This window comes from Arachis ipaensis, chromosome B6 (assembly GCF_059453495.1).
Source record: "Arachis ipaensis isolate K30076 ecotype BB chromosome B6, ASM5945349v1, whole genome shotgun sequence".
Taxonomy (NCBI): Eukaryota; Viridiplantae; Streptophyta; class Magnoliopsida; order Fabales; family Fabaceae; genus Arachis; species Arachis ipaensis.
The window spans coordinates 62,373,420-62,384,546 of record NC_142441.1 but is presented as its reverse complement, the minus strand read 5'-3'; the positions used below and the strand labels follow the sequence as shown (position 1 = coordinate 62,384,546).

The 11,127-nt window shown below is 41.9% G+C and overlaps 1 non-coding gene across 1 annotated transcript; it reads right to left on the bottom strand.

Moving 5' to 3' along the window:
• Positions 1-261: 261 nt before the first annotated feature.
• LOC148555817 (small nucleolar RNA R71) lies at positions 262-369 on the bottom strand. The gene has a single exon (XR_015888152.1). It is a non-coding gene; the product is annotated as a small nucleolar RNA R71 (small nucleolar RNA).
• Between the last annotated feature and the right edge of the window lie 10,758 nt (positions 370-11,127).

Sequence of the window (11,127 nt, the reverse complement as noted above, 5' to 3'; positions counted from 1 at the left end):
TAGTTTCTCTGATGCAACAGAATTGCAAGTTTCATGGGATCAGAAGATCCTTTTCAGTTCTTAACTAAATTCTTGCAAATCTGTGAGACTGTTAAGACCAATGGGGTTAATCCCGAGGTCTACAAGCTTATACTTTTCCCTTTTGCTGTAAGGGACAGAGCTAGAATATGGTTGGACTCTCAACCTAAAGACAGCCTGAACTCTTGCGATAAGCTGGTCATGGCTTTCTTAGCCAAGTTCTTTCCTCCTCAAAAGCTTAGCAAGCTTAGAGTGGATGTTCAAACCTTCAAACAGAAAGAAGGTGAATCCCTCTATAAAGCTTGGGAGAGATATAAGCAACTGACCAAAAAGTGTCCTTCTGACAAGCTTTCAGAATAGACCATCCTGGATATATTCTATGATGGTCTGTCTGAATTATTAAAGATGTCATTGGACCATTCTGCAGGTGGATCCATTCACCTAAAAAAAGCTCCTGCAGAAGCTCAGGAACTCATTGACATGGTTGCAAACAACTAGTTCATGTACACTTCTGAAAGGAATCCTGTGAGTAATGGGATGTTTCAGAGGAAGGGAGTTCTTGAAATTAATGCTTTGAATGCCATATTAGCTCAGAACAAAATATTAACTCAGCAAGTCAATATGATTTCTCAGAGTCTGAATGGATTGTAAGCTGCATCCAACAGTACTAAAGAGGCATCTTTTGAAGAAGAAGCTTATGATCCGAAAAACCCTGCAATAGCAGAGGTGAATTATATGGGTGAACCCTCTGGAAACACCTGTAATCCTTCATAGAGAAATCATCCAAATTTCTCATGGAAGGATCAACAAAAGTCTCAACAAGGCTTTAATAATGGTGGAAGAAATAGGTTCAGCAATAGCAAACCTTTTCCCTCATCCACTCAGCAACAGACAGAGAATTCTGAGCAGAATCCATCTAGCTTAGCAAATATAGTCTCTGATCTATCTAAGGCCACTCTATGTTTTATGAATGAAATAAGGTCCTCCATTAAAAATTTGGAGGCACAAGTGGGCCAGCTGAGTAAAAGAGTCACTGAAACGTCTCCTAGTACTCTCCTAAGCAATACAGAAGAGAATCCAAAAAGAGAGTGCAAGGCCATTACCTTACTTGGTGTGGCCAAACCCAGAGAGGAGGAGGAGGATGTGAATCCTAGTGAGGAAGACCTCCTGGAACACTCAGTGACCAATAAGGAGTTTCCTTTGGAGGAACCAAAGGAATCTGAGGCTCATCTAGTGACCATAGAGATTCCATTGAACCTCCTTTTGCCCTTCATGAGCTCTGATGACTATTCATCATCTGAAGAAGATAAAGACATTGCTGAAGAGCAAGTTGCTCAATATTTAGGGGCAATCATGAAGCTGAATGCCAAATTATTTGGTAATGAGACTTGGGAGGATGAACCTCCATTACTCATCAAGGAACTAAATGCCTTGGTTCAGCAAACTCTACCTCAAAAGAAACAGGATCCTGGTAAATTCCTAATTCCCTGTAACATAGGCACTATGACCTTTACATCCCTGCTGATTTCATAATCCTAGACACTGGAAAGGAAGAGGATGAGTCTATCATCTTTGGAAGACCCTTCCTAGCCACAGCAAGAGCTGTGATTGATGTGGACAGAGGAGAGTTGGTCCTCCAACTGAATGAGGACAACCTTGTGTTTAAAACTCAAGGATCTCCTTCTGTAACCATGGAGAGGAAGCATGAAAAGCTTCTCTCACTGCAGAGTCAACCAAAGCCCCCACAGTCAAACTATAAGTTTAGTGTTGGGAGGCCACAACCAAACTCTAAGTTTGGTGTTGAACCCCCACATTCAAACTCTAAGTTTGGTGTTGGGAGGTTCCAACAATGCTCTGAATATCTGTGAGGCTCCATGAGAGCTCACTATCAAGCTATTGACATTAAAGAAGCGCTTGTTGGGAGGCAACCCAATGTTATTTAATTATATCTATTTTATTTTATTGTTATTTTATGTTTTTTTAGGTTGATGATCACGTGGAGTTACAAAAACTACTGAAAAATTAAAAATAGAATAAAAAATAGCTTTAAAAAATAGCTCACCCTGGAGGAGGAACTTACTGGCGTTCAAACGCCAGTAAAAAGCATCAAACTGGCGTTTAACACCAGAAAGAAGCATCAAGCTGGCGTTAAACGCCAGAAACAGGCTACATTTGGGCGTTTAACGCCAAAAACAAGCAGCAAGCTAGCATTTAACACCAGACATACATGCTAAGGGCGTTTTACACGCCTAATTGGAGCAGGGATGTTAAGTCCTTGACCCCACTGGATTTGTGGACCCACAGGATCCCCTCAGGATCTGTGGACGCCGCAGGATCCCCACATTTTCTTATCTCCTATTCACACCTTTTCATAACTCTCTTCCACAAATACCCCTCACCAATCACCTCAATCACTCTTCCCCATCACCTCTTCACCACTCACATTTATCCTCTCTTCCCCAAAAACCCCACCTACCTCCAAAATTCAAACTCTTTTCCCTCCCAAACCCAACCCTAATGGCCGAACCCTAAACCTCCCCCCACTCCTATATAAACCCTTCATTCCTTCTTCATTTTCACATAACACAACCTCTCTTCTTCCCCTTTGCCGAATACACACCTCTCTCTCTCTCCTCCATTTTTCTTCTTCTTCTCCTTCTTTCTTTCTCCTTTTGCTCGGAGACGAGCAAACATTTTAAGTTTGGTGTGGTAAAAGCATTGCTTTTTGTTTTTCCATAACCATTAATGGCACCTAAGGCCAGAGAAACTTCAAGAAAGAGGAAAGGGAAGGTAATTGCTTCCACCTCTGAGTCATGAGAGATGGAGAGATTCATCTCAAAGGTCTATCAAAGCCACTTCTATGAAGTTGTGGCCAAGAAGAAAGTGATCCCTGAGGTTCCTTTCAAGCTCAAAAAGAATGAGTATCCGGAGATCCGACATGAGATCTGAAGAAGAGGTTGGGAAGTTCTCACCAACCCCATTCAACAAGTCGGGATCTTAATGGTTCAAGAGTTCTATGCAAACACATGGATCACTAGGAACCATGATCAAAGTGTGAACCCCAATCCAAAGAATTGGCTTACCATGGTTCGGGGAAATTACTTAGATTTCAGTCCGAAAAATGTAAGGTTGGCGTTCAACTTGTCCATGATGCAAGAAAACGCACGCCCTTACACCAGAAGGGTCAACTTTGATCAACGGTTGGACCAAGTCCTCATGGACATATGTGTGGAAGGAGCTCAATGGAAAGTTGACTCAAGAGGCAAGCTGGTTCAGTTGAAAAGACCGGACCTTAAGCCTGTAGCTAGAGGATGGTTGGAGTTTATTCAATGCTCAATCATTCCTACTAGCAACCGGTCTGAAGTTACTATAGACCGGGCCATCATGATCCATAGTATCATGATTAGGGAGGAAGTGGAAGTTCATGAGATAATACCTCAATAACTCTACAAGGTGGCTGACAAGTCTTCCACTTTGGCAAGGTTAGCCTTTCTTCACCTCATTTGTCACCTCTGCAATTTGGCTGGAATTGACATAGAGGGAGACATCCTCATTGATGAGGACAAGCCCATTACTAAGAAAAGGATGGAGCAAACAAGAGATCATGGACCTCAACAAGAGCATGAGGAAATTCCTCACCATGAAATCCCTGATATGCCTCAAAGGATGCGCTTTCCTCCACAAAACTATTAGGAGCAAATCAACACCTCCCTAGGAGAATTAAGTTCCAACATGGGACAACTAAGGATGGAGCACCAAGAGCACTCCATCATCCTCCATGAGATTAGAGAAGATCAAAGAGCTATGAGGGAGGAGCAACAAAGACAAGGAAGATACATAGAGGTGCTCAAGAGCACCATTGGTTCTTCAAGAAGAGGAAGACGCCACCCCCACTAAGGTGGATCCGTTCCTTAATCTCCTTGTTCTTGTTTTCTTGTTTTTCGGTTTTATGCTTCATGTTTATTTATGTTTGCGTCTTTATTACATGATCATTAGTGTTTAAGTGTCTATGTCTTAAAGCTATCAATGTCCTATGAATCCATCACCTCTCTTAAATGAAAAATGTTTTAATTACAAAAGAACAAGAAGTACATGGTTTCGAAGTCATCCTTGAAACTAGTTTAATTATTTTTATGTGGTGACAATACTTTTTGTTTTCTGAATGAATGCTTGAACAGTGCATATGTCTTTTGATATTGTTGTTTATGAATGTTAAATATGTTGGCTCTTGAAAGAATGATGAAAAAGGAAAAATGTTATTGATAATCTGAAAAATCATAAAATTGATTCTTGAAGCAAGAAAAAGCAGTGAAGAACAAAGCTTGCAAAAAAAAAGAGAAAAGAAAAAAATGGCGAAAAAAAAAGAAAAGGCAAGCAGAAAAAGCCAAAAGCTCTTTAAACCAAAAGGCAAGAGCAAAAAAGCCAACAGCCCTTAAAACTAAAAGGCAAGAGTAATAAAAAGGATCCAAGGCTTTGAGCATCAGTGGATAGGAGGGCCTAAAGGAATAAAATCCTGGCCTAAGCGGCTAAACTAAGCTGTCCCTAACCATGTGCTTGTGGCGTGAAGGTGTCAAGTGAAAACTTGAGACTAGGCGGTTAAAGTCGAGGTCGAAAGCAAAAATAAGAGTGTGCTTAAGAACCCTGGACACCTCTAATTGGGGACTTTAGCAAAGCTGAGTCACAATCTGAAAAGGTTCACCCAATTATGTGTCTGTGGCATTTATGTATCCAGTGGTAATACTGGAAAACAAAGTGCTTAGGGCCACGGCCAAGACTCATAAAGTAGCTGTGTTCAAGAATCAACATACTGAACTAGGAGAATCAATAACACTATCTAAATTCTAAGTTCCTATAGATGCCAATCATTCTGAACTTCAATGGATAAAGTGAGATGCCAAAACTATTCAAGAGGCAAAAAGCTACTAGTCCCGCTCATCTGATTGGAGCTAAGTTTCATTGATATTTTGGAATTTAAAGTATATTCTCTTCTTTTTATCCTATTTGATTTTCAGTTGCTTGGGAACAAGCAACAATTTAAGTTTGGTGTTGTGATGAGCGGATAATTTATACGCTTTTTGGCATTGTTTTTACATAGTTTTCAGTATGATTTGATTAGTTTTTAGTATATTTTTAGTAGTTTTTAATTAAAAATCACATTTTTGGACTTTACTATGAGTTTGTGTGTTTTTCTATGATTTCAGGTAATTTCTGGTTGAAATTGAGGGACTTGAGCAAAAATCAGATTCAGAGGTTGAAGAAGGACTGCAGATGCTGTTGGATTCTAACCTCCCTGCACTTAAAGTGGATTTTCTGTAGCTACAGAAGTCCAAATGGCACGCGCTGAATTGCGTTGGAAAGTATACATCCAGGGCTTTCCAGCAATATATAATAGTCCATACTTTGCCCGAGTTTAGAAGACGCAAACTAGCGTTCAATCCCAGCTCTCTGCCATATTATGGAGTTAAATGCCAGAAACAGGTTGCAAAGCAGAGTTAAACCCCAGAAACAGGTTACAAACTAGCGTTTAACTCCAAGGAAGACCTCTACACGTGAAAGCTTCAATGCTCAGCCCAAGCACATACCAAGTGGGCCCGGAAGTGAATTTCTGCATCATTTACTAATTTCTATAACCCTAGTACCTAGTTTAGTATAAATAGAACTTTTTACTATCATGTTAAGAGAGTTCTTTTGATTAGTTTTATGCTATCTTAGATCTTTATGGGGGCTGGGCATTCGGCCTTGCCTGGACCTTGTTCTTATGTATTTTCAACGGTAGAGTTTCTACACACCATAGATTAAGGTGTGGATCTCTGCTGTTCCTCATGAATTAATGCAAAGTACTACTATTTTTCTATTCAATTCGAGTCTATTTCTTCTCTAAGATATTCATTCACACACAAGAACATGATGAATGTGATGATTATGTGACGCTCATCGTCATTCTAACTTATGAACGCGTGCCTGACAAACACTTCCGTTCTACATGCAAACAAGCTTGAATGTGTATCTCTTAGCCTTCTGATCGTGAGATCAGAGTCTTCGTGGTATTGGCTAGAACTATTGGCGGCCATTCTTGAGGTCCGGAAAGTCTAAACCTTGTCTGTAGTATTCCGAGTAGGATCCGGGAAGGGATGGCTGTGACGAGCTTCAAACTCGCGAGTGTTGGGCGTAGTGACAGACGCAAAAGGATTACTGAATCCTATTCCAATATGATCGAGAACCGACAGATGAATAGCCGTGCGGTGACAGCGCATCTTAGACCATTTTCACTGAGAGGATGGGAGGTAGCCATTGACAACGGTGATGCCCTACATAAAGCTTGCCATAGAAAGGAGTGGGAATGATTGGATGAAGACAGCAGGAAAGCAGAGGTTCAAGAGGAACGAAAGCATCTCTGTACGCTTATCTGAAATTCTCACCAATGAATTACATAAGTACCCCTATCTTTATTTTACGTTTTATTTATCTTTTAATTATTAAAACTCTATAACCATTTGAATCTGCCTGACTGAGATTTACAAGGTGACCATAGCTTGCTTCAAGCCGACAATCTCCGTGGGATCGACCCTTACTCACGTAAGGTTTATTACTTGGACGACCCAGTGCACTTGCTGGTTAGTTGTGTGAAGTTGTGACAAAGAACTAAGATTATGAACGTGCGTATACAATTTTTGGCGCCGTTGTTAAGGATCACAATTTCGTGCACCAGTACGGTACTCCAAAAATACAATTTCTTGGGGAAGAAGTCATTATTTTGACCAAGTAACTCTATAGAGACTAACTATCATGCAAAGGGTATTTATAAGCAAGACTAACTATACATGCAATGTACTAACTACTAAGCAAAAGATAAATCCATGGGTGTTGAAAGGAAGAGATTGTTACCCATGGAGATCGGTCGAACGACCTCCCCATACTTAGAATTTAGCACGGTCTTCCGTGCTACCAACAATGCGCAAAGGATGGTCGGGACCGGAACCTTCACTACCCCCTTCATCAGAGCTCTCATCACTTGGGTTTGAGGTGGACGTGAATATCTCGGGTTCCTCCATGCTAGGGGTAACACAACGCAAGAGCTTCTTGATGTAAGTGTATCGGCGTTGGTTGCGCCACTCATATCTATCAATCTTCTAGTGTAGATCTTCTATCCTTTGACGGGTGGATCTTTGCCATGGTGATGATGAGGCAGAAGGAATAGTAGGTTGAGGGGCTATGTCAAGGCTTGGGTTGTTCATAGGAGCTGTAAGTATTTTCTGCTTGGGACAACGTCGCCCTTAGCCAGAATTATAGCTTTCGTGTCCATGGCTTCCCAAGGAATACCCGCAGTAGCAACTAAATCAGACACCAATGCTGGAAATGGAAAATTACCCCAGGTGTGGACTTGACCCATCACTTGCTTGATAAGAAGCAGAATGTTTACTGGTCTCTCCGTGAGAACACACCAAAAAAGCAAGGCGAGATCCGCCGTGAAGGACGACTTGTGGGTGCTAGGTAACACATAGTGGGATAGGATCTGGGCCCAAGCTCTAGCTTCTACAGTGAGGGAACATGCGTCAATGGACTTGGGCCGCATCTGGAGTCGACCTTGGGTCCAAAATGTCTCTGGTTCAGTAATGACTCGGAGAATCGAGTCCCAATCAAACCCAAACTATTCTCGCTGACGTAAGACCTCTTGGTAGCCATCCATTGCACTTGGTACCATTAGGACACTAAGCACTTGCTTAATAGCCTCTTCTGAAATTGGGACTTGCTTCCGGTGCACGTATACCGATTGAAGAGAGAGAAGATGGTAGTTAGTGTAGAACTCTACCACCCATGAGAGGTTGACCTCATGTGGTTTCCTCAGAAGAAACTCCCATCCTCGCCGTTCAATGCGGGGCAGAATACAATAAGCAACCATGTCCGGTGGGGCAAGTAGATGCTTGGCATGATAATTCCTCTCAACCATGGTGGGGAACACAAGTTCACAAAAGCGGTTGGGGAACCTTGAAGAATCCTTTGCTGGTTTGCTCTTCTCGTTTTCATCAATAGGAGTGGGTGCCTTCGCCTTCTTAGTTAGGGGTTTGGCTCCTAATGTAGGGTGCACCTTGGAGTTTGACTTTTGAGGTGCTCTCTTTGTGGCTGGTTTCCTTGAAGCTTTCTCCTTGCCTTTCTTGGTGGCCATCCTGAAAAAGGAAGGGAAGGAGGGAAAGCATTAAACCCAAAGAATCATCTTAACAAAAACATGCAAGTGAAAGTTAATGCCCAAAAGAAATTGTGCAACAAAATAATTATAGAGGCATGGGTCACAACACTTGGCATGGGATGCAAGAGTGAGTTAAAGCATGCAATATGGCATGAGAAGAATAATCTCAAGCATCCATAACAAAGAACAAGTCATGTTCAATAAGTATCTAATTAGCAAGCATAAAGCAAAGTAGACTCAATGTACTTAGAAGAGAGCAAGTGAATGAGGAGGAAGCACCAAATTAAAGGTATATGACTAAAATAAACCAAAAACGTCATTCGTGCATTTCCTCGAACACTTGGCATGCAGTTATCAAGCAATGAGAAATTATGAGATACTCAACCAATCAGAGGCCCAAAATGAAATATCAATCATCACACAACATCACCTACTTACAAAGATAATGAAAGACAACAAGAAGATCTATCAAAGCAAATTAAAACTCAATTCCAACGTCCATGGAAAATCAAGAAAAGAAAAAAAAAACAAGCAAAAAGCAAGTAGTATAATCATGCAACTAAAAGAGAAATTAAGAGAATCAACAAAAAGAAACGTGTAACTAGAAGAAGAGATTATGCAAAGAGAGTAAGAGATGAGGTATAGAAGAAGTAGAACCTTGAGAAGTGTAAAAGAACAAGGTGGAGTTTTCTTTTTGTGAAAATGAGAAAGAGAGAGAAGAGATGTGGTGCCACTGGAGGTGGTGGTGGTCGCCGGTGGGTGGCCAGAGACGGTGGTGGATTATGGAAAAGGAAGAAGAGAGGAGAGGTGACGGAGAAAGAAGAAGAAAGGAAACAAGAAAGAAGGTGAGAAAAAGGGGAGAGACAGGGCGCGCCAGGTTTAAAACTGGGTCGCACGATCGACGCGCACGCACAGTGCACTTGCGCGTCGATGAGAGTTGAGCGAGGGGCACGTACGCATCAAGCGCGCATACGCGTGAAGGCAGCGGTGCTCCTTGCACAGAGTTGGCACAAAGTAGGCCTAACTCTCGGGTTTTTGTACCAGAGTTAGCATGCAGCACAGGCGGCGCAGACGCGCACAGTGTGCGGGCGCGTTCCTGATGAAGTTGGTGACCGGCGCGGATGCATGAAGTACGCCTGCGCGTCATTCGCGGGCACAGAATAGGCACAAATATGGCACAACTCTCTGGTTTTTGTACCAGGGAGTCCAGATTGCACAGCCGACGCGCGCGCGTAGGGTATTCTCATATGTCTCCATCCTCAAACACTCAAGCTCCTCTAGTTGTAATTTTCTGGCCACACCTGCCTTGGTGAAATCCATGTTAGATTGCTTTATCGCCCAATAGGCTTTATGCTCAATCTCCACCGGAAGGTGGCATGCCTTACCATAGACGATCCAGAAAGGACTCACCCTAACCAGGTCTTGTAGGCCGTCCTATACGCCCATAGTCCATCTCCAAGCCGGAGGCTCCAATCCTTCCTTTGTGGATTTACCACTTTCTCTAAAATTCTCTTAATCTCCCGGTTGGACACTTCTGCTTGTCCATTGGTTTGTGGGTGATAAGCATTGGCAACCTTATGCAATACCCCATAGCACTTAAGCAGTGCCTCTACTTTCCTGTTACAAAAGTAGGATCCTTGGTCGCTCACGATTGCTCGTGGCGACCCATTAACGGCATACAATGTTATTTCTAATAAAAGAAATGACGGTATTGGCGTCATCAAGGCGGGTAGGTATTGCTTCTACCCACTTTGACACGTAGTCAACCGCTAACAGAATATATAGATACCCACTTGAGTTGGGAAACGGTCCCATAAAGTCAATGCCCATGCATCAAATATCTCACAGAACAACATAGGTTGCTGCGGCATCTCATCCCTTTGGGACGTATTTCCCGACTTCTGACACTAATGGCAAGACACACAGAACTGGTTGGCATCCTTGAATAAGGTTGGCCACCAGAATGCACAATCCAACACCTTTTTAGCTTTCCTCTGTGGGCCAAAGTAGCTGATGTGTGAGCATCTTATCTATCTTTTCCTTGTGAATTTGCACTTGAATTGCTAAGTTTAATCAAAATTTAAATATCTTTTGGCCACTATGGATGCTACTTTGAGTTATGCACAATTCTATTTATTTCAGGTAGCATCTGGATGGATTTGACGGAGTTTTATAGTAGAAAAGGGAGAAAGCGAATGATGCTGTCAATCCTGACCTGCTTGCACTCAAACAGAAATAACTTGAGCTACAGAGGTCCCATTGATGTGATTTTAGCAGCATTGGAAAGCTAACTTCCAGGGCTTTCCAACGATATATAATAGTGCATACTTCTTCTCCAGCAACCTCTGCCTCCTCTACGTTAAACTTGGCCCCTGCCAAGTTCATCGTGGAACTTGAAAGCTACCAGGGAAGCACGCACCACATCCCACGGTGAACTTGGAAAAAGCCAAGTTCAGCATGGACTCAAAGGGAAACAAACAAAACGCTGCTGCCTCCTCCATGCTGAACATGGAAATTTCCAAGTTCAGCGTGGATCCTAAATATCAAAGTGGTCCCCAGGCTTCCATACAAGCTGCGCATGAAGACAAATTAATTTTGATTAAATTTGTATTTTATTTTAAAATAGGAAAAAATATTATTTTAGTTTTAGGAAATATATTTTACATTAATTAGGATTAGATATAAAAGGGAAAAGAATAACCATTTCGGGCTCTCTTCTCTTCTCTTCTATCTCATTTCGCACTTTACAGTTTTTCAGAATCCTAGTTTTCTCTCTGAACCATGAGCAACTAAACCTCCACTGTTAAGGTTAGGAGCTCTGTCTATTGTATGGATTGATACTATTGTTTTTCTATTTTAATTCATGTACTGATTTATATTTCAAGAATTATTTTTGTTCTTTATTTTATGAATTTGGGTGGAAC